Source organism: Engystomops pustulosus, chromosome 1, assembly GCF_040894005.1.
Source record: "Engystomops pustulosus chromosome 1, aEngPut4.maternal, whole genome shotgun sequence".
In the NCBI taxonomy this organism is placed as follows: domain Eukaryota; kingdom Metazoa; phylum Chordata; class Amphibia; order Anura; family Leptodactylidae; genus Engystomops; species Engystomops pustulosus.
The window spans coordinates 188900056-188927542 of record NC_092411.1 but is presented as its reverse complement, the minus strand read 5'-3'; the positions used below and the strand labels follow the sequence as shown (position 1 = coordinate 188927542).

Genomic DNA, 27487 nt, shown 5'->3' with positions numbered 1-27487 from the left:
CCAACGTTGCTTAAACGCCTTCTTAGAGGCATAGATTTCACGGAACAACTGCAGAAGAAAAGCAGTATGGGCAGGAGTGTAAAAGCCAAAAGTGGAAATAGTGCTTGGAAAAATGAGCACAGATGGCACGAGACAGCAGAGAAATGACTGTCCCGCAAAGATGCTTACCGAGAAAAAGGAGTGAATGCTCTTGCTACTCCCATAAACAATATCGGCCATCTTGTTTTTTGTTAAAACATGTCTATTCAAGAGGCGCCTGCTCGTTTCTTTCATCAGCTTCAGGTGCTACACCAAATTGTTAGCGCTATGATGATTCAAAATCCAAACTTTACAAACTGTCTGTAATGCGACAATAAGATTTCTCCAAAAAAAGAAATAAATGAAACGGTTGTACGTTTGAAAGTGTTGGCTATGGTAGAAGCTACAGCGTGAAAAGACATACAGATGCTCTTGCTTGACGCCCGTACCTGCCATAAGCCAACAGTGCACTTGTCAAGTGAGCAGCAATTCCAAAGGCCAATGTGTTTTAAAAGGAAGCCTTTCAACGGAAGATCTGCGTAAATTTCTACACGGTGAGGGACAGCAAGTGATTTAAACTAGGTGCACAAAATTCACCAATGGAGATGCCGTGGATTGAACCCGGGGCCTCACACATGCGAAGCGTGCGCTCTACCACTGAGCTACATCCCCACACAAGGTACTGTTTGCTGGGGGCCAGAAACATTTTTGAAAAGCGACCCAGAAGGTGTGCGCATTAAGCAGATAAGTAGTTTGTGAATTTTGGGGCTTTTTAACCAGGGGCAGAGAAGGCGGTGATGGATTGAAGCTCATTGTGCTTTACATATCAAACAAGATTTGCTGTTCTTTTGACTTGAGGAATGGATTATATTGACCGTCGGTGGAAACACAGTGAAGTGTTGGGCCGATGGGAAACAGAATGGTTTTCTTCAGGTATCCAAAAGATGTGAATGGAGATGCCGGGGATTGAACCCGGGGCCTCACACATGCAAAGCGTGCGCTCTACCACTGAGCTACATCCCCTGGCCTGATGCTGCCCCTGCCTCTGTCTCTCAGGAGGTTCATTGCCCAATACTGTGGAAACAGTATGTAGCGACAAGGCAGTGTGCAATAACAACGCATTTTCAGGGAACTGCACAAGTTGCCAGTGATTAAAAGCAGGACGTTTTCAACAGCTCCAACGTTGCTTAAACGCCTTCTTAGAGGCATAGATTTCACGGAACAACTGCAGAAGAAAAGCAGTATGGGCAGGAGTGTAAAAGCCAAAAGTGGAAATAGTGCTTGGAAAAGTGAGCACAGATGGCACGAGACAGCAGAGAAATGACTGTCCCGCAAAGATGCTTACCGAGAAAAAGGAGTGAATGCTCTTGCTACTCCCATAAACAATATCGGCCATCTTGTTTTTTGTTAAAACATGTCTATTCAAGAGGCGCCTGCTCGTTTCTTTCATCAGCTTCAGGTGCTACACCAAATTGTTAGCGCTATGATGATTCAAAATCCAAACTTTATAAACTGTCTGTAATGCGACAATAAGATTTCTCCAAAAAAAGAAATAAATGAAACGGTTGTACGTTTGAAAGTGTTGGCTATGGTAGAAGCTACTGCGTGAAAAGACATACAGATGCTCTTGCTTGACGCCCGTACCTGCCATAAGCCAACAGTGCACTTGTCAAGTGAGCAGCAATTCCAAAGGCCAATGTGTTTTAAAAGGAAGCCTTTCAACGGAAGATCTGCGTAAATTTCTACACGGTGAGGGACAGCAAGTGATTTAAACTAGGTGCACAAAATTCACCAATGGAGATGCCGGGGATTGAACCCGGGGCCTCACACATGCGAAGCGTGCGCTCTACCACTGAGCTACATCCCCACACAAGGTACTGTTTGCTGGGGGCCAGAAACATTTTTGAAAAGCGACCCAGAAAGTGTGCGCATTAAGCAGATAAGTAGTTTGGGAATTTTGGGGCTTTTTAACCAGGGGCAGAGAAGGCGGTGATGGATTGAAGCTCATTGTGCTTTACATATCAAACAAGATTTGCTGTTCTTTTGACTTGAGGAATGGATTATATTGACCGTCGGTGGAAACACATTGAAGTGTTGGGCCGATGGGAAACAGAATGGTTTTCTTCAGGTATCCAAAACATGTGCATGGAGATGCCGGGGATTGAACCCGGGGCCTCACACATGCAAAGCGTGCGCTCTACCACTGAGCTACATCCCCTGGCCTGATGCTGCCCCTGCCTCTGTTTCTCAGGAGGTTCATTGCCCAAAACTGTGGAAACAGTATATAGCTACAAGGCAGTGTGCAATAACAACGCATTTTCAGGGAACTGCACAAGTTGCCAGTGATTAAAAGCAGGAAGTTTTCAACAGCTCCAACGTTGCTTAAACGCCTTCTTAGAGGCATAGATTTCACGGAACAACTGCAGAAGAAAAGCAGTATGGGCAGGAGTGTAAAAGCCAAAAGTGGAAATAGTGCTTGGAAAAATGAGCACAGATGGCACGAGACAGCAGAGAAATGACTGTCCCGCAAAGATGCTTACCGAGAAAAAGGAGTGAATGCTCTTGCTACTCCCATAAACAATATCGGCCATCTTGTTTTTTGTTAAAACATGTCTATTCAAGAGGCGCCTGCTCGTTTCTTTCATCAGCTTCAGGTGCTACACCAAATTGTTAGCGCTATGATGATTCAAAATCCAAACTTTACAAACTGTCTGTAATGCGACAATAAGATTTCTCCAAAAAAAGAAATAAATGAAACGGTTGTACGTTTGAAAGTGTTGGCTATGGTAGAAGCTACTGCGTGAAAAGACATACAGATGCTCTTGCTTGACGCCCGTACCTGCCATAAGCCAACAGTGCACTTGTCAAGTGAGCAGCAATTCCAAAGGCCAATGTGTTTTAAAAGGAAGCCTTTCAACGGAAGATCTGCGTAAATTTCTACACGGTGAGGGACAGCAAGTGATTAAACTAGGTGCACAAAATTCACCAATGGAGATGCCGGGGATTGAACCCGGGGCCTCACACATGCGAAGCGTGCGCTCTACCACTGAGCTACATCCCCACACAAGGTACTGTTTGCTGGGGGCCAGAAACATTTTTGAAAAGCGACCCAGAAAGTGTGCGCATTAAGCAGATAAGTAGTTTGGGAATTTTGGGGCTTTTTAACCAGGGGCAGAGAAGGCGGTGATGGATTGAAGCTCATTGTGCTTTACATATCAAACAAGATTTGCTGTTCTTTTGACTTGAGGAATGGATTATATTGACCGTCGGTGGAAACACATTGAAGTGTTGGGCCGATGGGAAACAGAATGGTTTTCTTCAGGTATCCAAAAGATGTGAATGGAGATGCCGGGGATTGAACCCGGGGCCTCACACATGCAAAGCGTGCGCTCTACCACTGAGCTACATCCCCTGGCCTGATGCTGCCCCTGCCTCTGTCTCTCAGGAGGTTCATTGCCCAATACTGTGGAAACAGTATGTAGCGACAAGGCAGTGTGCAATAACAACGCATTTTCAGGGAACTGCACAAGTTGCCAGTGATTAAAAGCAGGAAGTTTTCAACAGCTCCAACGTTGCTTAAACGCCTTCTTAGAGGCATAGATTTCACGGAACAACTGCAGAAGAAAAGCAGTATGGGCAGGAGTGGAAAAGCCAAAAGTGGAAATAGTGCTTGGAAAAATGAGCACAGATGGCACGAGACAGCAGAGAAATGACTGTCCCGCAAAGATGCTTACCGAGAAAAAGGAGTGAATGCTCTTGCTACTCCCATAAACAATATCGGCCATCTTGTTTTTTGTTAAAACATGTCTATTCAAGAGGCGCCTGCTCATTTCTTTCATCAGCTTCAGGTGCTACACCAAATTGTTAGCGCTATGATGATTCAAAATCCAAACTTTACAAACTGTCTGTAATGCGACAATAAGATTTCTCCAAAAAAAGAAATAAATGAAACGGTTGTACGTTTGAAAGTGTTGGCTATGGTAGAAGCTACTGCGTGAAAAGACATACAGATGCTCTTGCTTGACGCCCGTACCTGCCATAAGCCAACAGTGCACTTGTCAAGTGAGCAGCAATTCCAAAGGCCAATGTGTTTTAAAAGGAAGCCTTTCAACGGAAGATCTGCGTAAATTTCTACACGGTGAGGGACAGCAAGTGATTTAAACTAGGTGCACAAAATTCACCAATGGAGATGCCGGGGATTGAACCCGGGGCCTCACACATGCGAAGCGTGCGCTCTACCACTGAGCTACATCCCCACACAAGGTACTGTTTGCTGGGGGCCAGAAACATTTTTGAAAAGCGACCCAGAAAGTGTGCGCATTAAGCAGATAAGTAGTTTGGGAATTTTGGGGCTTTTTAACCAGGGGCAGAGAAGGCGGTGATGGATTGAAGCTCATTGTGCTTTACATATGAAACAAGATTTGCTGTTCTTTTGACTTGAGGAATGGATTATATTGACCGTCGGTGGAAACACATTGAAGTGTTGGGCCGATGGGAAACAGAATGGTTTTCTTCAGGTATCCAAAAGATGTGAATGGAGATGCCGGGGATTGAACCCGGGGCCTCACACATGCAAAGCGTGCGCTCTACCACTGAGCTACATCCCCTGGCCTGATGCTGCCCCTGCCTCTGTCTCTCAGGAGGTTCATTGCCCAATACTGTGGAAACAGTATGTAGCGACAAGGCAGTGTGCAATAACAACGCATTTTCAGGGAACTGCACAAGTTGCCAGTGATTAAAAGCAGGAAGTTTTCAACAGCTCCAACGTTGCTTAAACGCCTTCTTAGAGGCATAGATTTCACGGAACAACTGCAGAAGAAAAGCAGTATGGGCAGGAGTGGAAAAGCCAAAAGTGGAAATAGTGCTTGGAAAAATGAGCACAGATGGCACGAGACAGCAGAGAAATGACTGTCCCGCAAAGATGCTTACCGAGAAAAAGGAGTGAATGCTCTTGCTACTCCCATAAACAATATCGGCCATCTTGTTTTTTGTTAAAACATGTCTATTCAAGAGGCGCCTGCTCGTTTCTTTCATCAGCTTCAGGTGCTACACCAAATTGTTAGCGCTATGATGATTCAAAATCCAAACTTTACAAACTGTCTGTAATGCGACAATAAGATTTCTCCAAAAAAAGAAATAAATGAAACGGTTGTACGTTTGAAAGTGTTGGCTATGGTAGAAGCTACAGCGTGAAAAGACATACAGATGCTCTTGCTTGACGCCCGTACCTGCCATAAGCCAACAGTGCACTTGTCAAGTGAGCAGCAATTCCAAAGGCCAATGTGTTTTAAAAGGAAGCCTTTCAACGGAAGATCTGCGTAAATTTCTACACGGTGAGGGACAGCAAGTGATTTAAACTAGGTGCACAAAATTCACCAATGGAGATGCCGTGGATTGAACCCGGGGCCTCACACATGCGAAGCGTGCGCTCTACCACTGAGCTACATCCCCACACAAGGTACTGTTTGCTGGGGGCCAGAAACATTTTTGAAAAGCGACCCAGAAGGTGTGCGCATTAAGCAGATAAGTAGTTTGTGAATTTTGGGGCTTTTTAACCAGGGGCAGAGAAGGCGGTGATGGATTGAAGCTCATTGTGCTTTACATATCAAACAAGATTTGCTGTTCTTTTGACTTGAGGAATGGATTATATTGACCGTCGGTGGAAACACAGTGAAGTGTTGGGCCGATGGGAAACAGAATGGTTTTCTTCAGGTATCCAAAAGATGTGAATGGAGATGCCGGGGATTGAACCCGGGGCCTCACACATGCAAAGCGTGCGCTCTACCACTGAGCTACATCCCCTGGCCTGATGCTGCCCCTGCCTCTGTCTCTCAGGAGGTTCATTGCCCAATACTGTGGAAACAGTATGTAGCGACAAGGCAGTGTGCAATAACAACGCATTTTCAGGGAACTGCACAAGTTGCCAGTGATTAAAAGCAGGACGTTTTCAACAGCTCCAACGTTGCTTAAACGCCTTCTTAGAGGCATAGATTTCACGGAACAACTGCAGAAGAAAAGCAGTATGGGCAGGAGTGTAAAAGCCAAAAGTGGAAATAGTGCTTGGAAAAGTGAGCACAGATGGCACGAGACAGCAGAGAAATGACTGTCCCGCAAAGATGCTTACCGAGAAAAAGGAGTGAATGCTCTTGCTACTCCCATAAACAATATCGGCCATCTTGTTTTTTGTTAAAACATGTCTATTCAAGAGGCGCCTGCTCGTTTCTTTCATCAGCTTCAGGTGCTACACCAAATTGTTAGCGCTATGATGATTCAAAATCCAAACTTTATAAACTGTCTGTAATGCGACAATAAGATTTCTCCAAAAAAAGAAATAAATGAAACGGTTGTACGTTTGAAAGTGTTGGCTATGGTAGAAGCTACTGCGTGAAAAGACATACAGATGCTCTTGCTTGACGCCCGTACCTGCCATAAGCCAACAGTGCACTTGTCAAGTGAGCAGCAATTCCAAAGGCCAATGTGTTTTAAAAGGAAGCCTTTCAACGGAAGATCTGCGTAAATTTCTACACGGTGAGGGACAGCAAGTGATTTAAACTAGGTGCACAAAATTCACCAATGGAGATGCCGGGGATTGAACCCGGGGCCTCACACATGCGAAGCGTGCGCTCTACCACTGAGCTACATCCCCACACAAGGTACTGTTTGCTGGGGGCCAGAAACATTTTTGAAAAGCGACCCAGAAAGTGTGCGCATTAAGCAGATAAGTAGTTTGGGAATTTTGGGGCTTTTTAACCAGGGGCAGAGAAGGCGGTGATGGATTGAAGCTCATTGTGCTTTACATATCAAACAAGATTTGCTGTTCTTTTGACTTGAGGAATGGATTATATTGACCGTCGGTGGAAACACATTGAAGTGTTGGGCCGATGGGAAACAGAATGGTTTTCTTCAGGTATCCAAAACATGTGCATGGAGATGCCGGGGATTGAACCCGAGGCCTCACACATGCAAAGCGTGCGCTCTACCACTGAGCTACATCCCCTGGCCTGATGCTGCCCCTGCCTCTGTTTCTCAGGAGGTTCATTGCCCAATACTGTGGAAACAGTATATAGCTACAAGGCAGTGTGCAATAACAACGCATTTTCAGGGAACTGCACAAGTTGCCAGTGATTAAAAGCAGGAAGTTTTCAACAGCTCCAACGTTGCTTAAACGCCTTCTTAGAGGCATAGATTTCACGGAACAACTGCAGAAGAAAAGCAGTATGGGCAGGAGTGTAAAAGCCAAAAGTGGAAATAGTGCTTGGAAAAATGAGCACAGATGGCACGAGACAGCAGAGAAATGACTGTCCCGCAAAGATGCTTACCGAGAAAAAGGAGTGAATGCTCTTGCTACTCCCATAAACAATATCGGCCATCTTGTTTTTTGTTAAAACATGTCTATTCAAGAGGCGCCTGCTCGTTTCTTTCATCAGCTTCAGGTGCTACACCAAATTGTTAGCGCTATGATGATTCAAAATCCAAACTTTACAAACTGTCTGTAATGCGACAATAAGATTTCTCCAAAAAAAGAAATAAATGAAACGGTTGTACGTTTGAAAGTGTTGGCTATGGTAGAAGCTACTGCGTGAAAAGACATACAGATGCTCTTGCTTGACGCCCGTACCTGCCATAAGCCAACAGTGCACTTGTCAAGTGAGCAGCAATTCCAAAGGCCAATGTGTTTTAAAAGGAAGCCTTTCAACGGAAGATCTGCGTAAATTTCTACACGGTGAGGGACAGCAAGTGATTAAACTAGGTGCACAAAATTCACCAATGGAGATGCCGGGGATTGAACCCGGGGCCTCACACATGCGAAGCGTGCGCTCTACCACTGAGCTACATCCCCACACAAGGTACTGTTTGCTGGGGGCCAGAAACATTTTTGAAAAGCGACCCAGAAAGTGTGCGCATTAAGCAGATAAGTAGTTTGTGAATTTTGGGGCTTTTTAACCAGGGGCAGAGAAGGCGGTGATGGATTGAAGCTCATTGTGCTTTACATATCAAACAAGATTTGCTGTTCTTTTGACTTGAGGAATGGATTATATTGACCGTCGGTGGAAACACATTGAAGTGTTGGGCCGATGGGAAACAGAATGGTTTTCTTCAGGTATCCAAAAGATGTGAATGGAGATGCCGGGGATTGAACCCGGGGCCTCACACATGCAAAGCGTGCGCTCTACCACTGAGCTACATCCCCTGGCCTGATGCTGCCCCTGCCTCTGTCTCTCAGGAGGTTCATTGCCCAATACTGTGGAAACAGTATGTAGCGACAAGGCAGTGTGCAATAACAACGCATTTTCAGGGAACTGCACAAGTTGCCAGTGATTAAAAGCAGGAAGTTTTCAACAGCTCCAACGTTGCTTAAACGCCTTCTTAGAGGCATAGATTTCACGGAACAACTGCAGAAGAAAAGCAGTATGGGCAGGAGTGGAAAAGCCAAAAGTGGAAATAGTGCTTGGAAAAATGAGCACAGATGGCACGAGACAGCAGAGAAATGACTGTCCCGCAAAGATGCTTACCGAGAAAAAGGAGTGAATGCTCTTGCTACTCCCATAAACAATATCGGCCATCTTGTTTTTTGTTAAAACATGTCTATTCAAGAGGCGCCTGCTCGTTTCTTTCATCAGCTTCAGGTGCTACACCAAATTGTTAGCGCTATGATGATTCAAAATCCAAACTTTACAAACTGTCTGTAATGCAACAATAAGATTTCTCCAAAAAAAGAAATAAATGAAACGGTTGTACGTTTGAAAGTGTTGGCTATGGTAGAAGCTACTGCGTGAAAAGACATACAGATGCTCTTGCTTGACGCCCGTACCTGCCATAAGCCAACAGTGCACTTGTCAAGTGAGCAGCAATTCCAAAGGCCAATGTGTTTTAAAAGGAAGCCTTTCAACGGAAGATCTGCGTAAATTTCTCCAAACTTTACAAACTGTCTGTAATGCGACAATAAGATTTCTCCAAAAAAAGAAATGAATGAAACGGTTGTACGTTTGAAAGTGTTGGCTATGGTAGAGACTACTGCGTGAAAAGACATACAGATGCTCTTGCTTGACGCCCGTACCTGCCATAAGCCAAGAGTGCACTTGTCAAGTGATCAGCAATTCCAAAGGCCAATGTGTTTTAAAAGGAAGCCTTTCAACGGAAGATCTGCGTAAATTTCTACACGGTGAGGGACAGCAAGTGATTTAAACTAGGTGCACAAAATCCACCAATGGAGATGCCGGGGTTTGAACCCGGGGTCTCACACATGCGAAGCGTGCGCTCTACCACTGAGCTACATCCCCACACAAGGTACCGCTTGCTGGGGGCCGGAAACATTTTTGAAAAGCGACCCAGAAGGTGTGCGCATTAAGCAGATAAGTAGTTTGTGAATTTTGGGGCTTTTTAACCAGGGGCAGAGAAGGTGGTGATGGATTGAAGCTCATTGTGCTTTACATATCAAACAAGATTTGCTGTTCTTTTGACTTGAGGAATGGATTATATTGACCGTCGGTGGAAACACATTGAAGTGTTGGGCCGATGGGAAACAGAATGGTTTTCTTCAGGTATCCAAAAGATGTGAATGGAGATGCCGGGGATTGAACCCGGGGCCTCACACATGCAAAGCGTGCGCTCTACCACTGAGCTACATCCCCTGGCCTGATGCTGCCCCTGCCTCTGTCTCTCAGGAGGTTCATTGCCCAATACTGTGGAAACAGTATGTAGCGACAAGGCAGTGTGCAATAACAACGCATTTTCAGGGAACTGCACAAGTTGCCAGTGATTAAAAGCAGGAAGTTTTCAACAGCTCCAACGTTGCTTAAACGCCTTCTTAGAGGCATAGATTTCACGGAACAACTGCAGAAGAAAAGCAGTATGGGCAGGAGTGTAAAAGCCAAAAGTGGAAATAGTGCTTGGAAAAATGAGCACAGATGGCACGAGACAGCAGAGAAATGACTGTCCCGCAAAGATGCTTACCGAGAAAAAGGAGTGAATGCTCTTGCTACTCCCATAAACAATATCGGCCATCTTGTTTTTTGTTAAAACATGTCTATTCAAGAGGCGCCTGCTCGTTTCTTTCATCAGCTTCAGGTGCTACACCAAATTGTTAGCGCTATGATGATTCAAAATCCAAACTTTACAAACTGTCTGTAATGCGACAATAAGATTTCTCAATAAAAAGAAATGAATGAAACGGTTGTACGTTTGAAAGTGTTGGCTATGGTAGAAGCTACTGCGTGAAAAGACATACAGATGCTCTTGCTTGACGCCCGTACCTGCCATAAGCCAAGAGTGCACTTGTCAAGTGAGCAGCAATTCCAAAGGCCAATGTGTTTTAAAAGGAAGCCTTTCAACGGAAGATCTGCGTAAATTTCTACACGGTGAGGGACAGCAAGTGATTTAAACTAGGTGCACAAAATCCACCAATGGAGATGCCGGGGATTGAACACGGGGCCTCACACATGCGAAGCGTGCGCTCTACCACTGAGCTACATCCCCACACAAGATACTGTTTGCTGGGGGCCAGAAACATTTTTGAAAAGCGACCCAGAAGGTGTGCGCATTAAGCAGATAAGTAGTTTGTGAATTTTGGGGCTTTTTAACCAGGGGCAGAGAAGGCGGTGATGGATTGAAGCTCATTGTGCTTTACATATTAAACAAGATTTGCTGTTCTTTTGACTTGAGGAATGGATTATATTGACCGTCGGTGGAAACACATTGAAGTGTTGGGCCGATGGGAAACAGAATGGTTTTCTTCAGGTATCCAAAAGATGTGCATGGAGATGCCGGGGATTGAACCCGGGGCCTCACATATGCAAAGCGTGCGCTCTACCACTGAGCTACATCCCCTGGCCTGATGCTGCCCCTGCCTCTGTCTCTGTCTCTCAGGAGGTTCATTGCCCAATACTGTGGAAACAGTATGTAGCGACAAGGCAGTGTGCAATAACAACGCATTTTCAGGGAACTGCACAAGTTGCCAGTGATTAAAAGCAGGAAGTTTTCAACAGCTCCAACGTTGCTTAAACGCCTTCTTAGAGGCATAGATTTCACGGAACAACTGCAGAAGAAAAGCAGTATGGGCAGGAGTGTAAAAGCCAAAAGTGGAAATAGTGCTTGGAAAAATGAGCACAGATGGCACGAGACAGCAGAGAAATGACTGTCCCGCAAAGATGCTTACCGAGAAAAAGGAGTGAATGCTCTTGCTACTCCCATAAACAATATCGGCCATCTTGTTTTTTGTTAAAACATGTCTATTCAAGAGGCGCCTGCTCGTTTCTTTCATCAGCTTCAGGTGCTACACCAAATTGTTAGCGCTATGATGATTCAAAATCCAAACTTTACAAACTGTCTGTAATGCGACAATAAGATTTCTCCAAAAAAAGAAATGAATGAAACGGTTGTACGTTTGAAAGTGTTGGCTATGGTAGAAGCTACTGCGTGAAAAGACATACAGATGCTCTTGCTTGACGCCCGTACCTGCCATAAGCCAAGAGTGCACTTGTCAAGTGAGCAGCAATTCCAAAGGCCAATGTGTTTTAAAAGGAAGCCTTTCAACGGAAGATCTGCGTAAATTTCTACACGGTGAGGGACAGCAAGTGATTTAAACTAGGTGCACAAAATCCACCAATGGAGATGCCGGGGATTGAACCCGGGGCCTCACACATGCGAAGCGTGCGCTCTACCACTGAGCTACATCCCCACACAAGATACCGTTTGCTGGGGGCCAGAAATATTTTTGAAAAGCGACCCAGAAGGTGTGCGCATTAAGCAGATAAGTAGTTTGTGAATTTTGGGGCTTTTTAACCAGGGGCAGAGAAGGCGGTGATGGATTGAAGCTCATTGTGCTTTACATATCAAACAAGATTTGCTGTTCTTTTGACTTGAGGAATGGATTATATTGACCGTCGGTGGAAACACATTGAAGTGTTGGGCCGATGGGAAACAGAATGGTTTTCTTCAGGTATCCAAAAGATGTGAATGGAGATGCCGGGGATTGAACCAGGGGCCTCACACATGCAAAGCGTGCACTCTACCACTGAGCTACATCCCCTGGCCTGATGCTGCCCCTGCCTCTGTCTCTCAGGAGGTTCATTGCCCAATACTGTGGAAACAGTATGTAGCGACAAGGCAGTGTGCAATAACAACGCATTTTCGGGGAACTGCACAAGTTGCCAGTGATTAAAAGCAGGAAGTTTTCAACAGCTCCAACGTTGCTTAAACGCCTTCTTAGAGGCATAGATTTCACGGAACAACTGCAGAAGAAAAGCAGTATGGGCAGGAGTGTAAAAGGCAAAAGTGGAAATAGTGCTTGGAAAAATGAGCACAGATGGCACGAGACAGCAGAGAAATGACTGTCCCGCAAAGATGCTTACCGAGAAAAAGGAGTGAATGCTCTTGCTACTCCCATAAACAATATCGGCCATCTTGTTTTTTGTTAAAACATGTCTATTCAAGAGGCGCCTGCTCGTTTCTTTCATCAGCTTCAGGTGCTACACCAAATTGTTAGCGCTATGATGATTCAAAATCCAAACTTTACAAACTGTCTGTAATGCGACAATAAGATTTCTCCAAAAAAAGAAATAAATGAAACGGTTGTACGTTTGAAAGTGTTGGCTATGGTAGAAGCTACTGCGTGAAAAGACATACAGATGCTCTTGCTTGACGCCCGTACCTGCCATAAGCCAAGAGTGCACTTGTCAAGTGAGCAGCAATTCCAAAGGCCAATGTGTTTTAAAAGGAAGCCTTTCAACGGAAGATCTGCGTAAATTTCTACACGGTGAGGGACAGCAAGTGATTTAAACTAGGTGCACAAAATTCACCAATGGAGATGCCGGGGATTGAACCCGGGGCCTCACACATGCGAAGCGTGCGCTCTACCACTGAGCTACATCCCCACACAAGGTACTGTTTTCTGGGGGCCAGAAACATTTTTGAAAAGCGACCCGGAAAGTGTGCGCATTAAGCAGATAAGTAGTTTGTGAATTTTGGGGCTTTTTAACCAGGGGCAGAGAAGGCGGTGATGGATTGAAGCTCATTGTGCTTTACATATGAAACAAGATTTGCTGTTCTTTTGACTTGAGGAATGGATTATATTGACCGTCGGTGGAAACACATTGAAGTGTTGGGCCGATGGGAAACAGAATGGTTTTCTTCAGGTATCCAAAAGATGTGAATGGAGATGCCGGGGATTGAACCCGGGGCCTCACACATGCAAAGCGTGCGCTCTACCACTGAGCTACATCCCCTGGCCTGATGCTGCCCCTGCCTCTGTCTCTCAGGAGGTTCATTGCCCAATACTGTGGAAACCGTATGTAGCGACAAGGCAGTGTGCAATAACAACGCATTTTCAGGGAACTGCACAAGTTGCCAGTGATTAAAAGCAGGAAGTTTTCAACAGCTCCAACGTTGCTTAAACGCCTTCTTAGAGGCATAGATTTCACGGAACAACTGCAGAAGAAAAGCAGTATGGGCAGGAGTGTAAAAGCCAAAAGTGGAAATAGTGCTTGGAAAAATGAGCACAGATGGCACGAGACAGCAGAGAAATGACTGTCCCGCAAAGATGCTTACCGAGAAAAAGGAGTGAATGCTCTTGCTACTCCCATAAACAATATCGGCCATCTTGTTTTTTGTTAAAACATGTCTATTCAAGAGGCGCCTGCTCGTTTCTTTCATCAGCTTCAGGTGCTACACCAAATTGTTAGCGCTATGATGATTCAAAATCCAAACTTTACAAACTGTCTGTAATGCGACAATAAGATTTCTCCAAAAAAAGAAATAAATGAAACGGTTGTACGTTTGAAAGTGTTGGCTATGGTAGAAGCTACTGCGTGAAAAGACATACAGATGCTCTTGCTTGACGCCCGTACCTGCCATAAGCCAACAGTGCACTTGTCAAGTGAGCAGCAATTCCAAAGGCCAATGTGTTTTAAAAGGAAGCCTTTCAACGGAAGATCTGCGTAAATTTCTACACGGTGAGGGACAGCAAGTGATTTAAACTAGGTGCACAAAATTCACCAATGGAGATGCCGGGGATTGAACCCGGGGCCTCACACATGCGAAGCGTGCGCTCTACCACTGAGCTACATCCCCACACAAGGTACTGTTTGCTGGGGGCCAGAAACATTTTTGAAAAGCGACCCAGAAAGTGTGCGCATTAAGCAGATAAGTAGTTTGTGAATTTTGGGGCTTTTTAACCAGGGGCAGAGAAGGCGGTGATGGATTGAAGCTCATTGTGCTTTACATATCAAACAAGATTTGCTGTTCTTTTGACTTGAGGAATGGATTATATTGACCGTCGGTGGAAACACATTGAAGTGTTGGGCCGATGGGAAACAGAATGGTTTTCTTCAGGTATCCAAAAGATGTGAATGGAGATGCCGGGGATTGAACCCGGGGCCTCACACATGCAAAGCGTGCGCTCTACCACTGAGCTACATCCCCTGGCCTGATGCTGCCCCTGCCTCTGTCTCTCAGGAGGTTCATTGCCCAATACTGTGGAAACAGTATGTAGCGACAAGGCAGTGTGCAATAACAACGCATTTTCAGGGAACTGCACAAGTTGCCAGTGATTAAAAGCAGGAAGTTTTCAACAGCTCCAACGTTGCTTAAACGCCTTCTTAGAGGCATAGATTTCACGGAACAACTGCAGAAGAAAAGCAGTATGGGCAGGAGTGTAAAAGGCAAAAGTGGAAATAGTGCTTGGAAAAATGAGCACAGATGGCACGAGACAGCAGAGAAATGACTGTCCCGCAAAGATGCTTACCGAGAAAAAGGAGTGAATGCTCTTGCTACTCCCATAAACAATATCGGCCATCTTGTTTTTTGTTAAAACATGTCTATTCAAGAGGCGCCTGCTCGTTTCTTTCATCAGCTTCAGGTGCTACACCAAATTGTTAGCGCTATGATGATTCAAAATCCAAACTTTACAAACTGTCTGTAATGCGACAATAAGATTTCTCCAAAAAAAGAAATGAATGAAACGGTTGTACGTTTGAAAGTGTTGGCTATGGTAGAAGCTACTGCGTGAAAAGACATACAGATGCTCTTGCTTGACGCCCGTACCTGCCATAAGCCAAGAGTGCACTTGTCAAGTGAGCAGCAATTCCAAAGGCCAATGTGTTTTAAAAGGAAGCCTTTCAACGGAAGATCTGCGTAAATTTCTACACGGTGAGGGACAGCAAGTGATTTAAACTAGGTGCACAAAATCCACCAATGGAGATGCCGGGGATTGAACCCGGGGCCTCACACATGCGAAGCGTGCGCTCTACCACTGAGCTACATCCCCACACAAGATACTGTTTGCTGGGGGCCAGAAACATTTTTGAAAAGCGACCCAGAAGGTGTGCGCATTAAGCAGATAAGTAGTTTGTGAATTTTGGGGCTTTTTAACCAGGGGCAGAGAAGGCGGTGATGGATTGAAGCTCATTGTGCTTTACATATCAAACAAGATTTGCTGTTCTTTTGACTTGAGGAATGGATTATATTGACCGTCGGTGGAAACACATTGAAGTGTTGGGCCGATGGGAAACAGAATGGTTTTCTTCAGGTATCCAAAAGATGTGAATGGAGATGCCGGGGATTGAACCCGGGGCCTCACACATGCGAAGCGTGCGCTCTACCACTGAGCTACATCCCCTGGCCTGATGCTGCCCCTGCCTCTGTCTCTCAGGAGGTTCATTGCCCAATACTGTGGAAACCGTATGTAGCGACAAGGCAGTGTGCAATAACAACGCATTTTCAGGGAACTGCACAAGTTGCCAGTGATTAAAAGCAGGAAGTTTTCAACAGCTCCAACGTTGCTTAAACGCCTTCTTAGAGGCATAGATTTCACGGAACAACTGCAGAAGAAAAGCAGTATGGGCAGGAGTGTAAAAGCCAAAAGTGGAAATAGTGCTTGGAAAAATGAGCACAGATGGCACGAGACAGCAGAGAAATGACTGTCCCGCAAAGATGCTTACCGAGAAAAAGGAGTGAATGCTCTTGCTACTCCCATAAACAATATCGGCCATCTTGTTTTTTGTTAAAACATGTCTATTCAAGAGGCGCCTGCTCGTTTCTTTCATCAGCTTCAGGTGCTACACCAAATTGTTAGCGCTATGATGATTCAAAATCCAAACTTTACAAACTGTCTGTAATGCGACAATAAGATTTCTCCAAAAAAAGAAATGAATGAAACGGTTGTACGTTTGAAAGTGTTGGCTATGGTAGAAGCTACTGCGTGAAAAGACATACAGATGCTCTTGCTTGACGCCCGTACCTGCCATAAGCCAAGAGTGCACTTGTCAAGTGAGCAGCAATTCCAAAGGCCAATGTGTTTTAAAAGGAAGCCTTTCAACGGAAGATCTGCGTAAATTTCTACGCGGTGAGGGACAGCAAGTGATTTAAACTAGGTGCACAAAATCCACCAATGGAGATGCCGGGGATTGAACCCGGGGCCTCACACATGCGAAGCGTGCGCTCTACCACTGAGCTACATCCCCACACAAGATACTGTTTGCTGGGGGCCAGAAACATTTTTGAAAAGCGACCCAGAAGGTGTGCGCATTAAGCAGATAAGTAGTTTGTGAATTTTGGGGCTTTTTAACCAGGGGCAGAGAAGGCGGTGATGGATTGAAGCTCATTGTGCTTTACATATCAAACAAAATTTGCTGTTCTTTTGACTTGAGGAATGGATTATATTGACCGTCGGTGGAAACACATTGAAGTGTTGGGCCGATGGGAAACAGAATGGTTTTCTTCAGGTATCCAAAAGATGTGAATGGAGATGCCGGGGATTGAACCCGGGGCCTCACACATGCAAAGCGTGCGCTCTACCACTGAGCTACATCCCCTGGCCTGATGCTGCCCCTGCCTCTGTCTCTCAGGAGGTTCATTGCCCAATACTGTGGAAACAGTATGTAGCGACAAGGCAGTGTGCAATAACAACGCATTTTCAGGGAACTGCACAAGTTGCCAGTGATTAAAAGCAGGAAGTTTTCAACAGCTCCAACGTTGCTTAAACGCCTTCTTAGAGGCATAGATTTCACGGAACAACTGCAGAAGAAAAGCAGTATGGGCAGGAGTGTAAAAGCCAAAAGTGGAAATAGTGCTTGGAAAAATGAGCACAGATGGCACGAGACAGCAGAGAAATGACTGTCCCGCAAAGATGCTTACCGAGAAAAAGGAGTGAATGCTCTTGCTACTCCCATAAACAATATCGGCCATCTTGTTTTTTGTTAAAACATGTCTATTCAAGAGGCGCCTGCTCGTTTCTTTCATCAGCTTCAGGTGCTACACCAAATTGTTAGCGCTATGATGATTCAAAATCCAAACTTTACAAACTGTCTGTAATGCGACAATAAGATTTCTCCAAAAAAAGAAATGAATGAAACGGTTGTACGTTTGAAAGTGTTGGCTATGGTAGAAGCTACTGCGTGAAAAGACATACAGATGCTCTTGCTTGACGCCCGTACCTGCCATAAGCCAAGAGTGCACTTGTCAAGTGAGCAGCAATTCCAAAGGCCAATGTGTTTTAAAAGGAAGCCTTTCAACGGAAGATCTGCGTAAATTTCTACACGGTGAGGGACAGCAAGTGATTTAAACTAGGTGCACAAAATCCACCAATGGAGATGCCGGGGATTGAACCCGGGGCCTCACACATGCGAAGCGTGCGCTCTACCACTGAGCTACATCCCCACACAAGATACCGTTTGCTGGGGGCCAGAAATATTTTTGAAAAGCGACCCAGAAGGTGTGCGCATTAAGCAGATAAGTAGTTTGTGAATTTTGGGGCTTTTTAACCAGGGGCAGAGAAGGCGGTGATGGATTGAAGCTCATTGTGCTTTACATATCAAACAAGATTTGCTGTTCTTTTGACTTGAGGAATGGATTATATTGACCGTCGGTGGAAACACATTGAAGTGTTGGGCCGATGGGAAACAGAATGGTTTTCTTCAGGTATCCAAAAGATGTGAATGGAGATGCCGGGGATTGAACCAGGGGCCTCACACATGCAAAGCGTGCACTCTACCACTGAGCTACATCCCCTGGCCTGATGCTGCCCCTGCCTCTGTCTCTCAGGAGGTTCATTGCCCAATACTGTGGAAACAGTATGTAGCGACAAGGCAGTGTGCAATAACAACGCATTTTCGGGGAACTGCACAAGTTGCCAGTGATTAAAAGCAGGAAGTTTTCAACAGCTCCAACGTTGCTTAAACGCCTTCTTAGAGGCATAGATTTCACGGAACAACTGCAGAAGAAAAGCAGTATGGGCAGGAGTGTAAAAGGCAAAAGTGGAAATAGTGCTTGGAAAAATGAGCACAGATGGCACGAGACAGCAGAGAAATGACTGTCCCGCAAAGATGCTTACCGAGAAAAAGGAGTGAATGCTCTTGCTACTCCCATAAACAATATCGGCCATCTTGTTTTTTGTTAAAACATGTCTATTCAAGAGGCGCCTGCTCGTTTCTTTCATCAGCTTCAGGTGCTACACCAAATTGTTAGCGCTATGATGATTCAAAATCCAAACTTTACAAACTGTCTGTAATGCGACAATAAGATTTCTCCAAAAAAAGAAATAAATGAAACGGTTGTACGTTTGAAAGTGTTGGCTATGGTAGAAGCTACTGCGTGAAAAGACATACAGATGCTCTTGCTTGACGCCCGTACCTGCCATAAGCCAAGAGTGCACTTGTCAAGTGAGCAGCAATTCCAAAGGCCAATGTGTTTTAAAAGGAAGCCTTTCAACGGAAGATCTGCGTAAATTTCTACACGGTGAGGGACAGCAAGTGATTTAAACTAGGTGCACAAAATTCACCAATGGAGATGCCGGGGATTGAACCCGGGGCCTCACACATGCGAAGCGTGCGCTCTACCACTGAGCTACATCCCCACACAAGGTACTGTTTTCTGGGGGCCAGAAACATTTTTGAAAAGCGACCCGGAAAGTGTGCGCATTAAGCAGATAAGTAGTTTGTGAATTTTGGGGCTTTTTAACCAGGGGCAGAGAAGGCGGTGATGGATTGAAGCTCATTGTGCTTTACATATGAAACAAGATTTGCTGTTCTTTTGACTTGAGGAATGGATTATATTGACCGTCGGTGGAAACACATTGAAGTGTTGGGCCGATGGGAAACAGAATGGTTTTCTTCAGGTATCCAAAAGATGTGAATGGAGATGCCGGGGATTGAACCCGGGGCCTCACACATGCAAAGCGTGCGCTCTACCACTGAGCTACATCCCCTGGCCTGATGCTGCCCCTGCCTCTGTCTCTCAGGAGGTTCATTGCCCAATACTGTGGAAACCGTATGTAGCGACAAGGCAGTGTGCAATAACAACGCATTTTCAGGGAACTGCACAAGTTGCCAGTGATTAAAAGCAGGAAGTTTTCAACAGCTCCAACGTTGCTTAAACGCCTTCTTAGAGGCATAGATTTCACGGAACAACTGCAGAAGAAAAGCAGTATGGGCAGGAGTGTAAAAGCCAAAAGTGGAAATAGTGCTTGGAAAAATGAGCACAGATGGCACGAGACAGCAGAGAAATGACTGTCCCGCAAAGATGCTTACCGAGAAAAAGGAGTGAATGCTCTTGCTACTCCCATAAACAATATCGGCCATCTTGTTTTTTGTTAAAACATGTCTATTCAAGAGGCGCCTGCTCGTTTCTTTCATCAGCTTCAGGTGCTACACCAAATTGTTAGCGCTATGATGATTCAAAATCCAAACTTTACAAACTGTCTGTAATGCGACAATAAGATTTCTCCAAAAAAAGAAATAAATGAAACGGTTGTACGTTTGAAAGTGTTGGCTATGGTAGAAGCTACTGCGTGAAAAGACATACAGATGCTCTTGCTTGACGCCCGTACCTGCCATAAGCCAACAGTGCACTTGTCAAGTGAGCAGCAATTCCAAAGGCCAATGTGTTTTAAAAGGAAGCCTTTCAACGGAAGATCTGCGTAAATTTCTACACGGTGAGGGACAGCAAGTGATTTAAACTAGGTGCACAAAATTCACCAATGGAGATGCCGGGGATTGAACCCGGGGCCTCACACATGCGAAGCGTGCGCTCTACCACTGAGCTACATCCCCACACAAGGTACTGTTTGCTGGGGGCCAGAAACATTTTTGAAAAGCGACCCAGAAAGTGTGCGCATTAAGCAGATAAGTAGTTTGGGAATTTTGGGGCTTTTTAACCAGGGGCAGAGAAGGCGGTGATGGATTGAAGCTCATTGTGCTTTACATATCAAACAAGATTTGCTGTTCTTTTGACTTGAGGAATGGATTATATTGACCGTCGGTGGAAACACATTGAAGTGTTGGGCCGATGGGAAACAGAATGGTTTTCTTCAGGTATCCAAAAGATGTGAATGGAGATGCCGGGGATTGAACCCGGGGCCTCACACATGCAAAGCGTGCGCTCTACCACTGAGCTACATCCCCTGGCCTGATGCTGCCCCTGCCTCTGTCTCTCAGGAGGTTCATTGCCCAATACTGTGGAAACAGTATGTAGCGACAAGGCAGTGTGCAATAACAACGCATTTTCAGGGAACTGCACAAGTTGCCAGTGATTAAAAGCAGGAAGTTTTCAACAGCTCCAACGTTGCTTAAACGCCTTCTTAGAGGCATAGATTTCACGGAACAACTGCAGAAGAAAAGCAGTATGGGCAGGAGTGTAAAAGGCAAAAGTGGAAATAGTGCTTGGAAAAATGAGCACAGATGGCACGAGACAGCAGAGAAATGACTGTCCCGCAAAGATGCTTACCGAGAAAAAGGAGTGAATGCTCTTGCTACTCCCATAAACAATATCGGCCATCTTGTTTTTTGTTAAAACATGTCTATTCAAGAGGCGCCTGCTCGTTTCTTTCATCAGCTTCAGGTGCTACACCAAATTGTTAGCGCTATGATGATTCAAAATCCAAACTTTACAAACTGTCTGTAATGCGACAATAAGATTTCTCCAAAAAAAGAAATGAATGAAACGGTTGTACGTTTGAAAGTGTTGGCTATGGTAGAAGCTACTGCGTGAAAAGACATACAGATGCTCTTGCTTGACGCCCGTACCTGCCATAAGCCAAGAGTGCACTTGTCAAGTGAGCAGCAATTCCAAAGGCCAATGTGTTTTAAAAGGAAGCCTTTCAACGGAAGATCTGCGTAAATTTCTACACGGTGAGGGACAGCAAGTGATTTAAACTAGGTGCACAAAATCCACCAATGGAGATGCCGGGGATTGAACCCGGGGCCTCACACATGCGAAGCGTGCGCTCTACCACTGAGCTACATCCCCACACAAGATACTGTTTGCTGGGGGCCAGAAACATTTTTGAAAAGCGACCCAGAAGGTGTGCGCATTAAGCAGATAAGTAGTTTGTGAATTTTGGGGCTTTTTAACCAGGGGCAGAGAAGGCGGTGATGGATTGAAGCTCATTGTGCTTTACATATCAAACAAGATTTGCTGTTCTTTTGACTTGAGGAATGGATTATATTGACCGTCGGTGGAAACACATTGAAGTGTTGGGCCGATGGGAAACAGAATGGTTTTCTTCAGGTATCCAAAAGATGTGAATGGAGATGCCGGGGATTGAACCCGGGGCCTCACACATGCGAAGCGTGCGCTCTACCACTGAGCTACATCCCCTGGCCTGATGCTGCCCCTGCCTCTGTCTCTCAGGAGGTTCATTGCCCAATACTGTGGAAACCGTATGTAGCGACAAGGCAGTGTGCAATAACAACGCATTTTCAGGGAACTGCACAAGTTGCCAGTGATTAAAAGCAGGAAGTTTTCAACAGCTCCAACGTTGCTTAAACGCCTTCTTAGAGGCATAGATTTCACGGAACAACTGCAGAAGAAAAGCAGTATGGGCAGGAGTGTAAAAGCCAAAAGTGGAAATAGTGCTTGGAAAAATGAGCACAGATGGCACGAGACAGCAGAGAAATGACTGTCCCGCAAAGATGCTTACCGAGAAAAAGGAGTGAATGCTCTTGCTACTCCCATAAACAATATCGGCCATCTTGTTTTTTGTTAAAACATGTCTATTCAAGAGGCGCCTGCTCGTTTCTTTCATCAGCTTCAGGTGCTACACCAAATTGTTAGCGCTATGATGATTCAAAATCCAAACTTTACAAACTGTCTGTAATGCGACAATAAGATTTCTCCAAAAAAAGAAATGAATGAAACGGTTGTACGTTTGAAAGTGTTGGCTATGGTAGAAGCTACTGCGTGAAAAGACATACAGATGCTCTTGCTTGACGCCCGTACCTGCCATAAGCCAAGAGTGCACTTGTCAAGTGAGCAGCAATTCCAAAGGCCAATGTGTTTTAAAAGGAAGCCTTTCAACGGAAGATCTGCGTAAATTTCTACGCGGTGAGGGACAGCAAGTGATTTAAACTAGGTGCACAAAATCCACCAATGGAGATGCCGGGGATTGAACCCGGGGCCTCACACATGCGAAGCGTGCGCTCTACCACTGAGCTACATCCCCACACAAGATACTGTTTGCTGGGGGCCAGAAACATTTTTGAAAAGCGACCCAGAAGGTGTGCGCATTAAGCAGATAAGTAGTTTGTGAATTTTGGGGCTTTTTAACCAGGGGCAGAGAAGGCGGTGATGGATTGAAGCTCATTGTGCTTTACATATCAAACAAAATTTGCTGTTCTTTTGACTTGAGGAATGGATTATATTGACCGTCGGTGGAAACACATTGAAGTGTTGGGCCGATGGGAAACAGAATGGTTTTCTTCAGGTATCCAAAAGATGTGAATGGAGATGCCGGGGATTGAACCCGGGGCCTCACACATGCAAAGCGTGCGCTCTACCACTGAGCTACATCCCCTGGCCTGATGCTGCCCCTGCCTCTGTCTCTCAGGAGGTTCATTGCCCAATACTGTGGAAACAGTATGTAGCGACAAGGCAGTGTGCAATAACAACGCATTTTCAGGGAACTGCACAAGTTGCCAGTGATTAAAAGCAGGAAGTTTTCAACAGCTCCAACGTTGCTTAAACGCCTTCTTAGAGGCATAGATTTCACGGAACAACTGCAGAAGAAAAGCAGTATGGGCAGGAGTGTAAAAGCCAAAAGTGGAAATAGTGCTTGGAAAAATGAGCACAGATGGCACGAGACAGCAGAGAAATGACTGTCCCGCAAAGATGCTTACCGAGAAAAAGGAGTGAATGCTCTTGCTACTCCCATAAACAATATCGGCCATCTTGTTTTTTGTTAAAACATGTCTATTCAAGAGGCGCCTGCTCGTTTCTTTCATCAGCTTCAGGTGCTACACCAAATTGTTAGCGCTATGATGATTCAAAATCCAAACTTTACAAACTGTCTGTAATGCGACAATAAGATTTCTCCAAAAAAAGAAATGAATGAAACGGTTGTACGTTTGAAAGTGTTGGCTATGGTAGAAGCTACTGCGTGAAAAGACATACAGATGCTCTTGCTTGACGCCCGTACCTGCCATAAGCCAAGAGTGCACTTGTCAAGTGAGCAGCAATTCCAAAGGCCAATGTGTTTTAAAAGGAAGCCTTTCAACGGAAGATCTGCGTAAATTTCTACACGGTGAGGGACAGCAAGTGATTTAAACTAGGTGCACAAAATCCACCAATGGAGATGCCGGGGATTGAACCCGGGGCCTCACACATGCGAAGCGTGCGCTCTACCACTGAGCTACATCCCCACACAAGATACTGTTTGCTGGGGGCCAGAAACATTTTTGAAAAGCGACCCAGAAGGTGTGCGCATTAAGCAGATAAGTAGTTTGTGAATTTTGGGGCTTTTTAACCAGGGGCAGAGAAGGCGGTGATGGATTGAAGCTCATTGTGCTTTACATATCAAACAAGATTTGCTGTTCTTTTGACTTGAGGAATGGATTATATTGACCGTCGGTGGAAACACATTGAAGTGTTGGGCCGATGGGAAACAGAATGGTTTTCTTCAGGTATCCAAAAGATGTGAATGGAGATGCCGGGGATTGAACCCGGGGCCTCACACATGCGAAGCGTGCGCTCTACCACTGAGCTACATCCCCACACAAGATACTGTTTGCTGGGGGCCAGAAACATTTTTGAAAAGCGACCCAGAAGGTGTGCGCTTTAAGCAGTTTGTGAATTTTGGGGCTTTTTAACCAGGGGCAGAGAAGGCGGTGATGGATTGAAGCTCATTGTGCTTTACATATCAAACAAGATTTGCTGTTCTTTTGACTTGAGGAATGGATTATATTGACCGTCGGTGGAAACACATTGAAGTGTTGGGCCGATGGGAAACAGAATGGTTTTCTTCAGGTATCCAAAAGATGTGAATGGAGATGCCGGGGATTGAACCCGGGGCCTCACACATGCAAAGCGTGCGCTCTACCACTGAGCTACATCCCCTGGCCTGATGCTGCCCCTGCCTCTGTCTCTCAGGAGGTTCATTGCCCAATACTGTGGAAACAGTATGTAGCGACAAGGCAGTGTGCAATAACAACGCATTTTCAGGGAACTGCACAAGTTGCCAGTGATTAAAAGCAGGAAGTTTTCAACAGCTCCAACGTTGCTTAAACGCCTTCTTAGAGGCATAGATTTCACGGAACAACTGCAGAAGAAAAGCAGTATGGGCAGGAGTGTAAAAGCCAAAAGTGGAAATAGTGCTTGGAAAAATGAGCACAGATGGCACGAGACAGCAGAGAAATGACTGTCCCGCAAAGATGCTTACCGAGAAAAAGGAGTGAATGCTCTTGCTACTCCCATAAACAATATCGGCCATCTTGTTTTTTGTTAAAACATGTCTATTCAAGAGGCGCCTGCTCGTTTCTTTCATCAGCTTCAGGTGCTACACCAAATTGTTAGCGCTATGATGATTCAAAATCCAAACATTACAAACTGTCTGTAATGCGACAATAAGATTTCTCCAAAAAAAGAAATGAATGAAACGGTTGTACGTTTGAAAGTGTTGGCTATGGTAGAAGCTACTGCGTGAAAAGACATACAGATGCTCTTGCTTGACGCCCGTACCTGCCATAAGCCAAGAGTGCACTTGTCAAGTGAGCAGCAATTCCAAAGGCCAATGTGTTTTAAAAGGAAGCCTTTCAACGGAAGATCTGCGTAAATTTCTACACGGTGAGGGACAGCAAGTGATTTAAACTAGGTGCACAAAATCCACCAATGGAGATGCCGGGGATTGAACCCAGGGCCTCACACATGCGAAGCGTGCGCTCTACCACTGAGCTACATCCCCACACAAGATACTGTTTGCTGGGGGCCAGAAACATTTTTGAAAAGCGACCCAGAAGGTGTGCGCATTAAGCAGATAAGTAGTTTGTGAATTTTGGGGCTTTTTAACCAGGGGCAGAGAAGGCGGTGATGGATTGAAGCTCATTGTGCTTTACATATCAAACAAGATTTGCTGTTCTTTTGACTTGAGGAATGGATTATATTGACCGTCGGTGGAAACACATTGAAGTGTTGGGCCGATGGGAAACAGAATGGTTTTCTTCAGGTATCCAAAAGATGTGAATGGAGATGCCGGGGATTGAACCCGGGGCCTCACACATGCAAAGCGTGCGCTCTACCACTGAGCTACATCCCCTGGCCTGATGCTGCCCCTGCCTCTGTCTCTCAGGAGGTTCATTGCCCAATACTGTGGAAACAGTATGTAGCGACAAGGCAGTGTGCAAAAACAACGCATTTTCAGGGAACTGCACAAGTTGCCAGTGATTAAAAGCAGGAAGTTTTCAACAGCTCCAACGTTGCTTAAACGCCTTCTTAGAGGCATAGATTTCACGGAACAACTGCAGAAGAAAAGCAGTATGGGCAGGAGTGTAAAAGCCAAAAGTGGAAATAGTGCTTGGAAAAATGAGCACAGATGGCATGAGACAGCAGAGAAATGACTGTCCCGCAAAGATGCTTACCGAGAAAAAGGAGTGAATGCTCTTGCTACTCCCATAAACAATATCGGCCATCTTGTTTTTTGTTAAAACATGTCTATTCAAGAGGCGCCTGCTCGTTTCTTTCATCAGCTTCAGGTGCTACACCAAATTGTTAGCGCTATGATGATTCAAAATCCAAACTTTACAAACTGTCTGTAATGCGACAATAAGATTTCTCCAAAAAAAGAAATGAATGAAACGGTTGTACGTTTGAAAGTGTTGGCTATGGTAGAAGCTACTGCGTGAAAAGACATACAGATGCTCTTGCTTGACGCCCGTACCTGCCATAAGCCAAGAGTGCACTTGTCAAGTGAGCAGCAATTCCAAAGGCCAATGTGTTTTAAAAGGAAGCCTTTCAACGGAAGATCTGCGTAAATTTCTACACGGTGAGGGACAGCAAGTGATTTAAACTAGGTGCACAAAATCCACCAATGGAGATGCCGGGGATTGAACCGGGGGCCTCACACATGCGAAGCGTGCGCTCTACCACTGAGCTACATCCCCACACAAGATACCGTTTGCTGGGGGCCAGAAACATTTTTGAAAAGCGACCCAGAAGGTGTGCGCATTAAGCAGATAAGTAGTTTGTGAATTTTGGGGCTTTTTAACCAGGGGCAGAGAAGGCGGTGATGGATTGAAGCTCATTGTGCTTTACATATCAAACAAGATTTGCTGTTCTTTTGACTTGAGGAATGGATTATATTGACCGTCGGTGGAAACACATTGAAGTGTTGGGCCGATGGGAAACAGAATGGTTTTCTTCAGGTATCCAAAAGATGTGAATGGAGATGCCGGGGATTGAACCCGGGGCCTCACACATGCAAAGCGTGCGCTCTACCACTGAGCTACATCCCCTGGCCTGATGCTGCCCCTGCCTCTGTCTCTCAGGAGGTTCATTGCCCAATACTGTGGAAACAGTATGTAGCGACAAGGCAGTGTGCAATAACAACGCATTTTCAGGGAACTGCACAAGTTGCCAGTGATTAAAAGCAGGAAGTTTTCAACAGCTCCAACGTTGCTTAAACGCCTTCTTAGAGGCATAGATTTCACGGAACAACTGCAGAAGAAAAGCAGTATGGGCAGGAGTGTAAAAGCCAAAAGTGGAAATAGTGCTTGGAAAAATGAGCACAGATGGCACGAGACAGCAGAGAAATGACTGTCCCGCAAAGATGCTTACCGAGAAAAAGGAGTGAATGCTCTTGCTACTCCCATAAACAATATCGGCCATCTTGTTTTTTGTTAAAACATGTCTATTCAAGAGGCGCCTGCTCGTTTCTTTCATCAGCTTCAGGTGCTACACCAAATTGTTAGCGCTATGATGATTCAAAATCCAAACTTTACAAACTGTCTGTAATGCGACAATAAGATTTCTCCAAAAAAAGAAATGAATGAAACGGTTGTACGTTTGAAAGTGTTGGCTATGGTAGAAGCTACTGCGTGAAAAGACATACAGATGCTCTTGCTTGACGCCCGTACCTGCCATAAGCCAAGAGTGCACTTGTCAAGTGAGCAGCAATTCCAAAGGCCAATGTGTTTTAAAAGGAAGCCTTTCAACGGAAGATCTGCGTAAATTTCTACACGGTGAGGGACAGCAAGTGATTTAAACTAGGTGC

General features: G+C 45.2%; 45 non-coding genes across 45 annotated transcripts; all 45 read right to left on the bottom strand.

The window, feature by feature from the left end:
• Window positions 1–618: 618 nt before the first annotated feature.
• TRNAA-CGC (transfer RNA alanine (anticodon CGC)) lies at window positions 619–690 on the bottom strand. Its single transcript has one exon. It is a non-coding gene; the product is annotated as a tRNA-Ala (tRNA).
• A 279-nt stretch (window positions 691–969) lies between these two features.
• On the bottom strand, window positions 970–1041 carry TRNAA-UGC (transfer RNA alanine (anticodon UGC)). The gene has a single exon. It is a non-coding gene; the product is annotated as a tRNA-Ala (tRNA).
• Window positions 1042–1813: 772 nt separating this feature from the next.
• On the bottom strand, window positions 1814–1885 carry TRNAA-CGC (transfer RNA alanine (anticodon CGC)). Its single transcript has one exon. It is a non-coding gene; the product is annotated as a tRNA-Ala (tRNA).
• Window positions 1886–2164: 279 nt separating this feature from the next.
• Window positions 2165–2236, bottom strand: TRNAA-UGC (transfer RNA alanine (anticodon UGC)). Its single transcript has one exon. It is a non-coding gene; the product is annotated as a tRNA-Ala (tRNA).
• A 771-nt stretch (window positions 2237–3007) lies between these two features.
• Window positions 3008–3079, bottom strand: TRNAA-CGC (transfer RNA alanine (anticodon CGC)). Its single transcript has one exon. It is a non-coding gene; the product is annotated as a tRNA-Ala (tRNA).
• Window positions 3080–3358: 279 nt separating this feature from the next.
• Window positions 3359–3430, bottom strand: TRNAA-UGC (transfer RNA alanine (anticodon UGC)). Its single transcript has one exon. It is a non-coding gene; the product is annotated as a tRNA-Ala (tRNA).
• Window positions 3431–4202: 772 nt separating this feature from the next.
• Window positions 4203–4274, bottom strand: TRNAA-CGC (transfer RNA alanine (anticodon CGC)). Its single transcript has one exon. It is a non-coding gene; the product is annotated as a tRNA-Ala (tRNA).
• Window positions 4275–4553: 279 nt separating this feature from the next.
• TRNAA-UGC (transfer RNA alanine (anticodon UGC)) lies at window positions 4554–4625 on the bottom strand. Its single transcript has one exon. It is a non-coding gene; the product is annotated as a tRNA-Ala (tRNA).
• A 772-nt stretch (window positions 4626–5397) lies between these two features.
• TRNAA-CGC (transfer RNA alanine (anticodon CGC)) lies at window positions 5398–5469 on the bottom strand. Its single transcript has one exon. It is a non-coding gene; the product is annotated as a tRNA-Ala (tRNA).
• Window positions 5470–5748: 279 nt separating this feature from the next.
• TRNAA-UGC (transfer RNA alanine (anticodon UGC)) lies at window positions 5749–5820 on the bottom strand. The gene has a single exon. It is a non-coding gene; the product is annotated as a tRNA-Ala (tRNA).
• Window positions 5821–6592: 772 nt separating this feature from the next.
• On the bottom strand, window positions 6593–6664 carry TRNAA-CGC (transfer RNA alanine (anticodon CGC)). Its single transcript has one exon. It is a non-coding gene; the product is annotated as a tRNA-Ala (tRNA).
• Window positions 6665–6943: 279 nt separating this feature from the next.
• TRNAA-UGC (transfer RNA alanine (anticodon UGC)) lies at window positions 6944–7015 on the bottom strand. The gene has a single exon. It is a non-coding gene; the product is annotated as a tRNA-Ala (tRNA).
• Window positions 7016–7786: 771 nt separating this feature from the next.
• TRNAA-CGC (transfer RNA alanine (anticodon CGC)) lies at window positions 7787–7858 on the bottom strand. Its single transcript has one exon. It is a non-coding gene; the product is annotated as a tRNA-Ala (tRNA).
• A 279-nt stretch (window positions 7859–8137) lies between these two features.
• TRNAA-UGC (transfer RNA alanine (anticodon UGC)) lies at window positions 8138–8209 on the bottom strand. The gene has a single exon. It is a non-coding gene; the product is annotated as a tRNA-Ala (tRNA).
• Window positions 8210–9227: 1018 nt separating this feature from the next.
• On the bottom strand, window positions 9228–9299 carry TRNAA-CGC (transfer RNA alanine (anticodon CGC)). Its single transcript has one exon. It is a non-coding gene; the product is annotated as a tRNA-Ala (tRNA).
• Window positions 9300–9578: 279 nt separating this feature from the next.
• TRNAA-UGC (transfer RNA alanine (anticodon UGC)) lies at window positions 9579–9650 on the bottom strand. The gene has a single exon. It is a non-coding gene; the product is annotated as a tRNA-Ala (tRNA).
• A 772-nt stretch (window positions 9651–10422) lies between these two features.
• On the bottom strand, window positions 10423–10494 carry TRNAA-CGC (transfer RNA alanine (anticodon CGC)). Its single transcript has one exon. It is a non-coding gene; the product is annotated as a tRNA-Ala (tRNA).
• A 279-nt stretch (window positions 10495–10773) lies between these two features.
• On the bottom strand, window positions 10774–10845 carry TRNAA-UGC (transfer RNA alanine (anticodon UGC)). Its single transcript has one exon. It is a non-coding gene; the product is annotated as a tRNA-Ala (tRNA).
• Window positions 10846–11623: 778 nt separating this feature from the next.
• TRNAA-CGC (transfer RNA alanine (anticodon CGC)) lies at window positions 11624–11695 on the bottom strand. Its single transcript has one exon. It is a non-coding gene; the product is annotated as a tRNA-Ala (tRNA).
• A 279-nt stretch (window positions 11696–11974) lies between these two features.
• On the bottom strand, window positions 11975–12046 carry TRNAA-UGC (transfer RNA alanine (anticodon UGC)). The gene has a single exon. It is a non-coding gene; the product is annotated as a tRNA-Ala (tRNA).
• Window positions 12047–12818: 772 nt separating this feature from the next.
• On the bottom strand, window positions 12819–12890 carry TRNAA-CGC (transfer RNA alanine (anticodon CGC)). Its single transcript has one exon. It is a non-coding gene; the product is annotated as a tRNA-Ala (tRNA).
• Window positions 12891–13169: 279 nt separating this feature from the next.
• Window positions 13170–13241, bottom strand: TRNAA-UGC (transfer RNA alanine (anticodon UGC)). The gene has a single exon. It is a non-coding gene; the product is annotated as a tRNA-Ala (tRNA).
• Window positions 13242–14013: 772 nt separating this feature from the next.
• On the bottom strand, window positions 14014–14085 carry TRNAA-CGC (transfer RNA alanine (anticodon CGC)). Its single transcript has one exon. It is a non-coding gene; the product is annotated as a tRNA-Ala (tRNA).
• Window positions 14086–14364: 279 nt separating this feature from the next.
• Window positions 14365–14436, bottom strand: TRNAA-UGC (transfer RNA alanine (anticodon UGC)). Its single transcript has one exon. It is a non-coding gene; the product is annotated as a tRNA-Ala (tRNA).
• Window positions 14437–15208: 772 nt separating this feature from the next.
• TRNAA-CGC (transfer RNA alanine (anticodon CGC)) lies at window positions 15209–15280 on the bottom strand. The gene has a single exon. It is a non-coding gene; the product is annotated as a tRNA-Ala (tRNA).
• A 279-nt stretch (window positions 15281–15559) lies between these two features.
• Window positions 15560–15631, bottom strand: TRNAA-CGC (transfer RNA alanine (anticodon CGC)). The gene has a single exon. It is a non-coding gene; the product is annotated as a tRNA-Ala (tRNA).
• Window positions 15632–16403: 772 nt separating this feature from the next.
• On the bottom strand, window positions 16404–16475 carry TRNAA-CGC (transfer RNA alanine (anticodon CGC)). The gene has a single exon. It is a non-coding gene; the product is annotated as a tRNA-Ala (tRNA).
• Window positions 16476–16754: 279 nt separating this feature from the next.
• Window positions 16755–16826, bottom strand: TRNAA-UGC (transfer RNA alanine (anticodon UGC)). The gene has a single exon. It is a non-coding gene; the product is annotated as a tRNA-Ala (tRNA).
• Window positions 16827–17598: 772 nt separating this feature from the next.
• Window positions 17599–17670, bottom strand: TRNAA-CGC (transfer RNA alanine (anticodon CGC)). Its single transcript has one exon. It is a non-coding gene; the product is annotated as a tRNA-Ala (tRNA).
• Window positions 17671–17949: 279 nt separating this feature from the next.
• Window positions 17950–18021, bottom strand: TRNAA-UGC (transfer RNA alanine (anticodon UGC)). Its single transcript has one exon. It is a non-coding gene; the product is annotated as a tRNA-Ala (tRNA).
• Window positions 18022–18793: 772 nt separating this feature from the next.
• TRNAA-CGC (transfer RNA alanine (anticodon CGC)) lies at window positions 18794–18865 on the bottom strand. Its single transcript has one exon. It is a non-coding gene; the product is annotated as a tRNA-Ala (tRNA).
• A 279-nt stretch (window positions 18866–19144) lies between these two features.
• On the bottom strand, window positions 19145–19216 carry TRNAA-UGC (transfer RNA alanine (anticodon UGC)). Its single transcript has one exon. It is a non-coding gene; the product is annotated as a tRNA-Ala (tRNA).
• A 772-nt stretch (window positions 19217–19988) lies between these two features.
• On the bottom strand, window positions 19989–20060 carry TRNAA-CGC (transfer RNA alanine (anticodon CGC)). Its single transcript has one exon. It is a non-coding gene; the product is annotated as a tRNA-Ala (tRNA).
• Window positions 20061–20339: 279 nt separating this feature from the next.
• Window positions 20340–20411, bottom strand: TRNAA-UGC (transfer RNA alanine (anticodon UGC)). Its single transcript has one exon. It is a non-coding gene; the product is annotated as a tRNA-Ala (tRNA).
• A 772-nt stretch (window positions 20412–21183) lies between these two features.
• Window positions 21184–21255, bottom strand: TRNAA-CGC (transfer RNA alanine (anticodon CGC)). The gene has a single exon. It is a non-coding gene; the product is annotated as a tRNA-Ala (tRNA).
• A 279-nt stretch (window positions 21256–21534) lies between these two features.
• On the bottom strand, window positions 21535–21606 carry TRNAA-CGC (transfer RNA alanine (anticodon CGC)). The gene has a single exon. It is a non-coding gene; the product is annotated as a tRNA-Ala (tRNA).
• Window positions 21607–22378: 772 nt separating this feature from the next.
• On the bottom strand, window positions 22379–22450 carry TRNAA-CGC (transfer RNA alanine (anticodon CGC)). The gene has a single exon. It is a non-coding gene; the product is annotated as a tRNA-Ala (tRNA).
• A 279-nt stretch (window positions 22451–22729) lies between these two features.
• On the bottom strand, window positions 22730–22801 carry TRNAA-UGC (transfer RNA alanine (anticodon UGC)). Its single transcript has one exon. It is a non-coding gene; the product is annotated as a tRNA-Ala (tRNA).
• A 772-nt stretch (window positions 22802–23573) lies between these two features.
• Window positions 23574–23645, bottom strand: TRNAA-CGC (transfer RNA alanine (anticodon CGC)). Its single transcript has one exon. It is a non-coding gene; the product is annotated as a tRNA-Ala (tRNA).
• Window positions 23646–23924: 279 nt separating this feature from the next.
• Window positions 23925–23996, bottom strand: TRNAA-CGC (transfer RNA alanine (anticodon CGC)). The gene has a single exon. It is a non-coding gene; the product is annotated as a tRNA-Ala (tRNA).
• A 271-nt stretch (window positions 23997–24267) lies between these two features.
• TRNAA-UGC (transfer RNA alanine (anticodon UGC)) lies at window positions 24268–24339 on the bottom strand. Its single transcript has one exon. It is a non-coding gene; the product is annotated as a tRNA-Ala (tRNA).
• Window positions 24340–25111: 772 nt separating this feature from the next.
• Window positions 25112–25183, bottom strand: TRNAA-CGC (transfer RNA alanine (anticodon CGC)). The gene has a single exon. It is a non-coding gene; the product is annotated as a tRNA-Ala (tRNA).
• A 279-nt stretch (window positions 25184–25462) lies between these two features.
• Window positions 25463–25534, bottom strand: TRNAA-UGC (transfer RNA alanine (anticodon UGC)). Its single transcript has one exon. It is a non-coding gene; the product is annotated as a tRNA-Ala (tRNA).
• Window positions 25535–26306: 772 nt separating this feature from the next.
• On the bottom strand, window positions 26307–26378 carry TRNAA-CGC (transfer RNA alanine (anticodon CGC)). Its single transcript has one exon. It is a non-coding gene; the product is annotated as a tRNA-Ala (tRNA).
• Window positions 26379–26657: 279 nt separating this feature from the next.
• Window positions 26658–26729, bottom strand: TRNAA-UGC (transfer RNA alanine (anticodon UGC)). The gene has a single exon. It is a non-coding gene; the product is annotated as a tRNA-Ala (tRNA).
• Window positions 26730–27487: the final 758 nt, after the last annotated feature.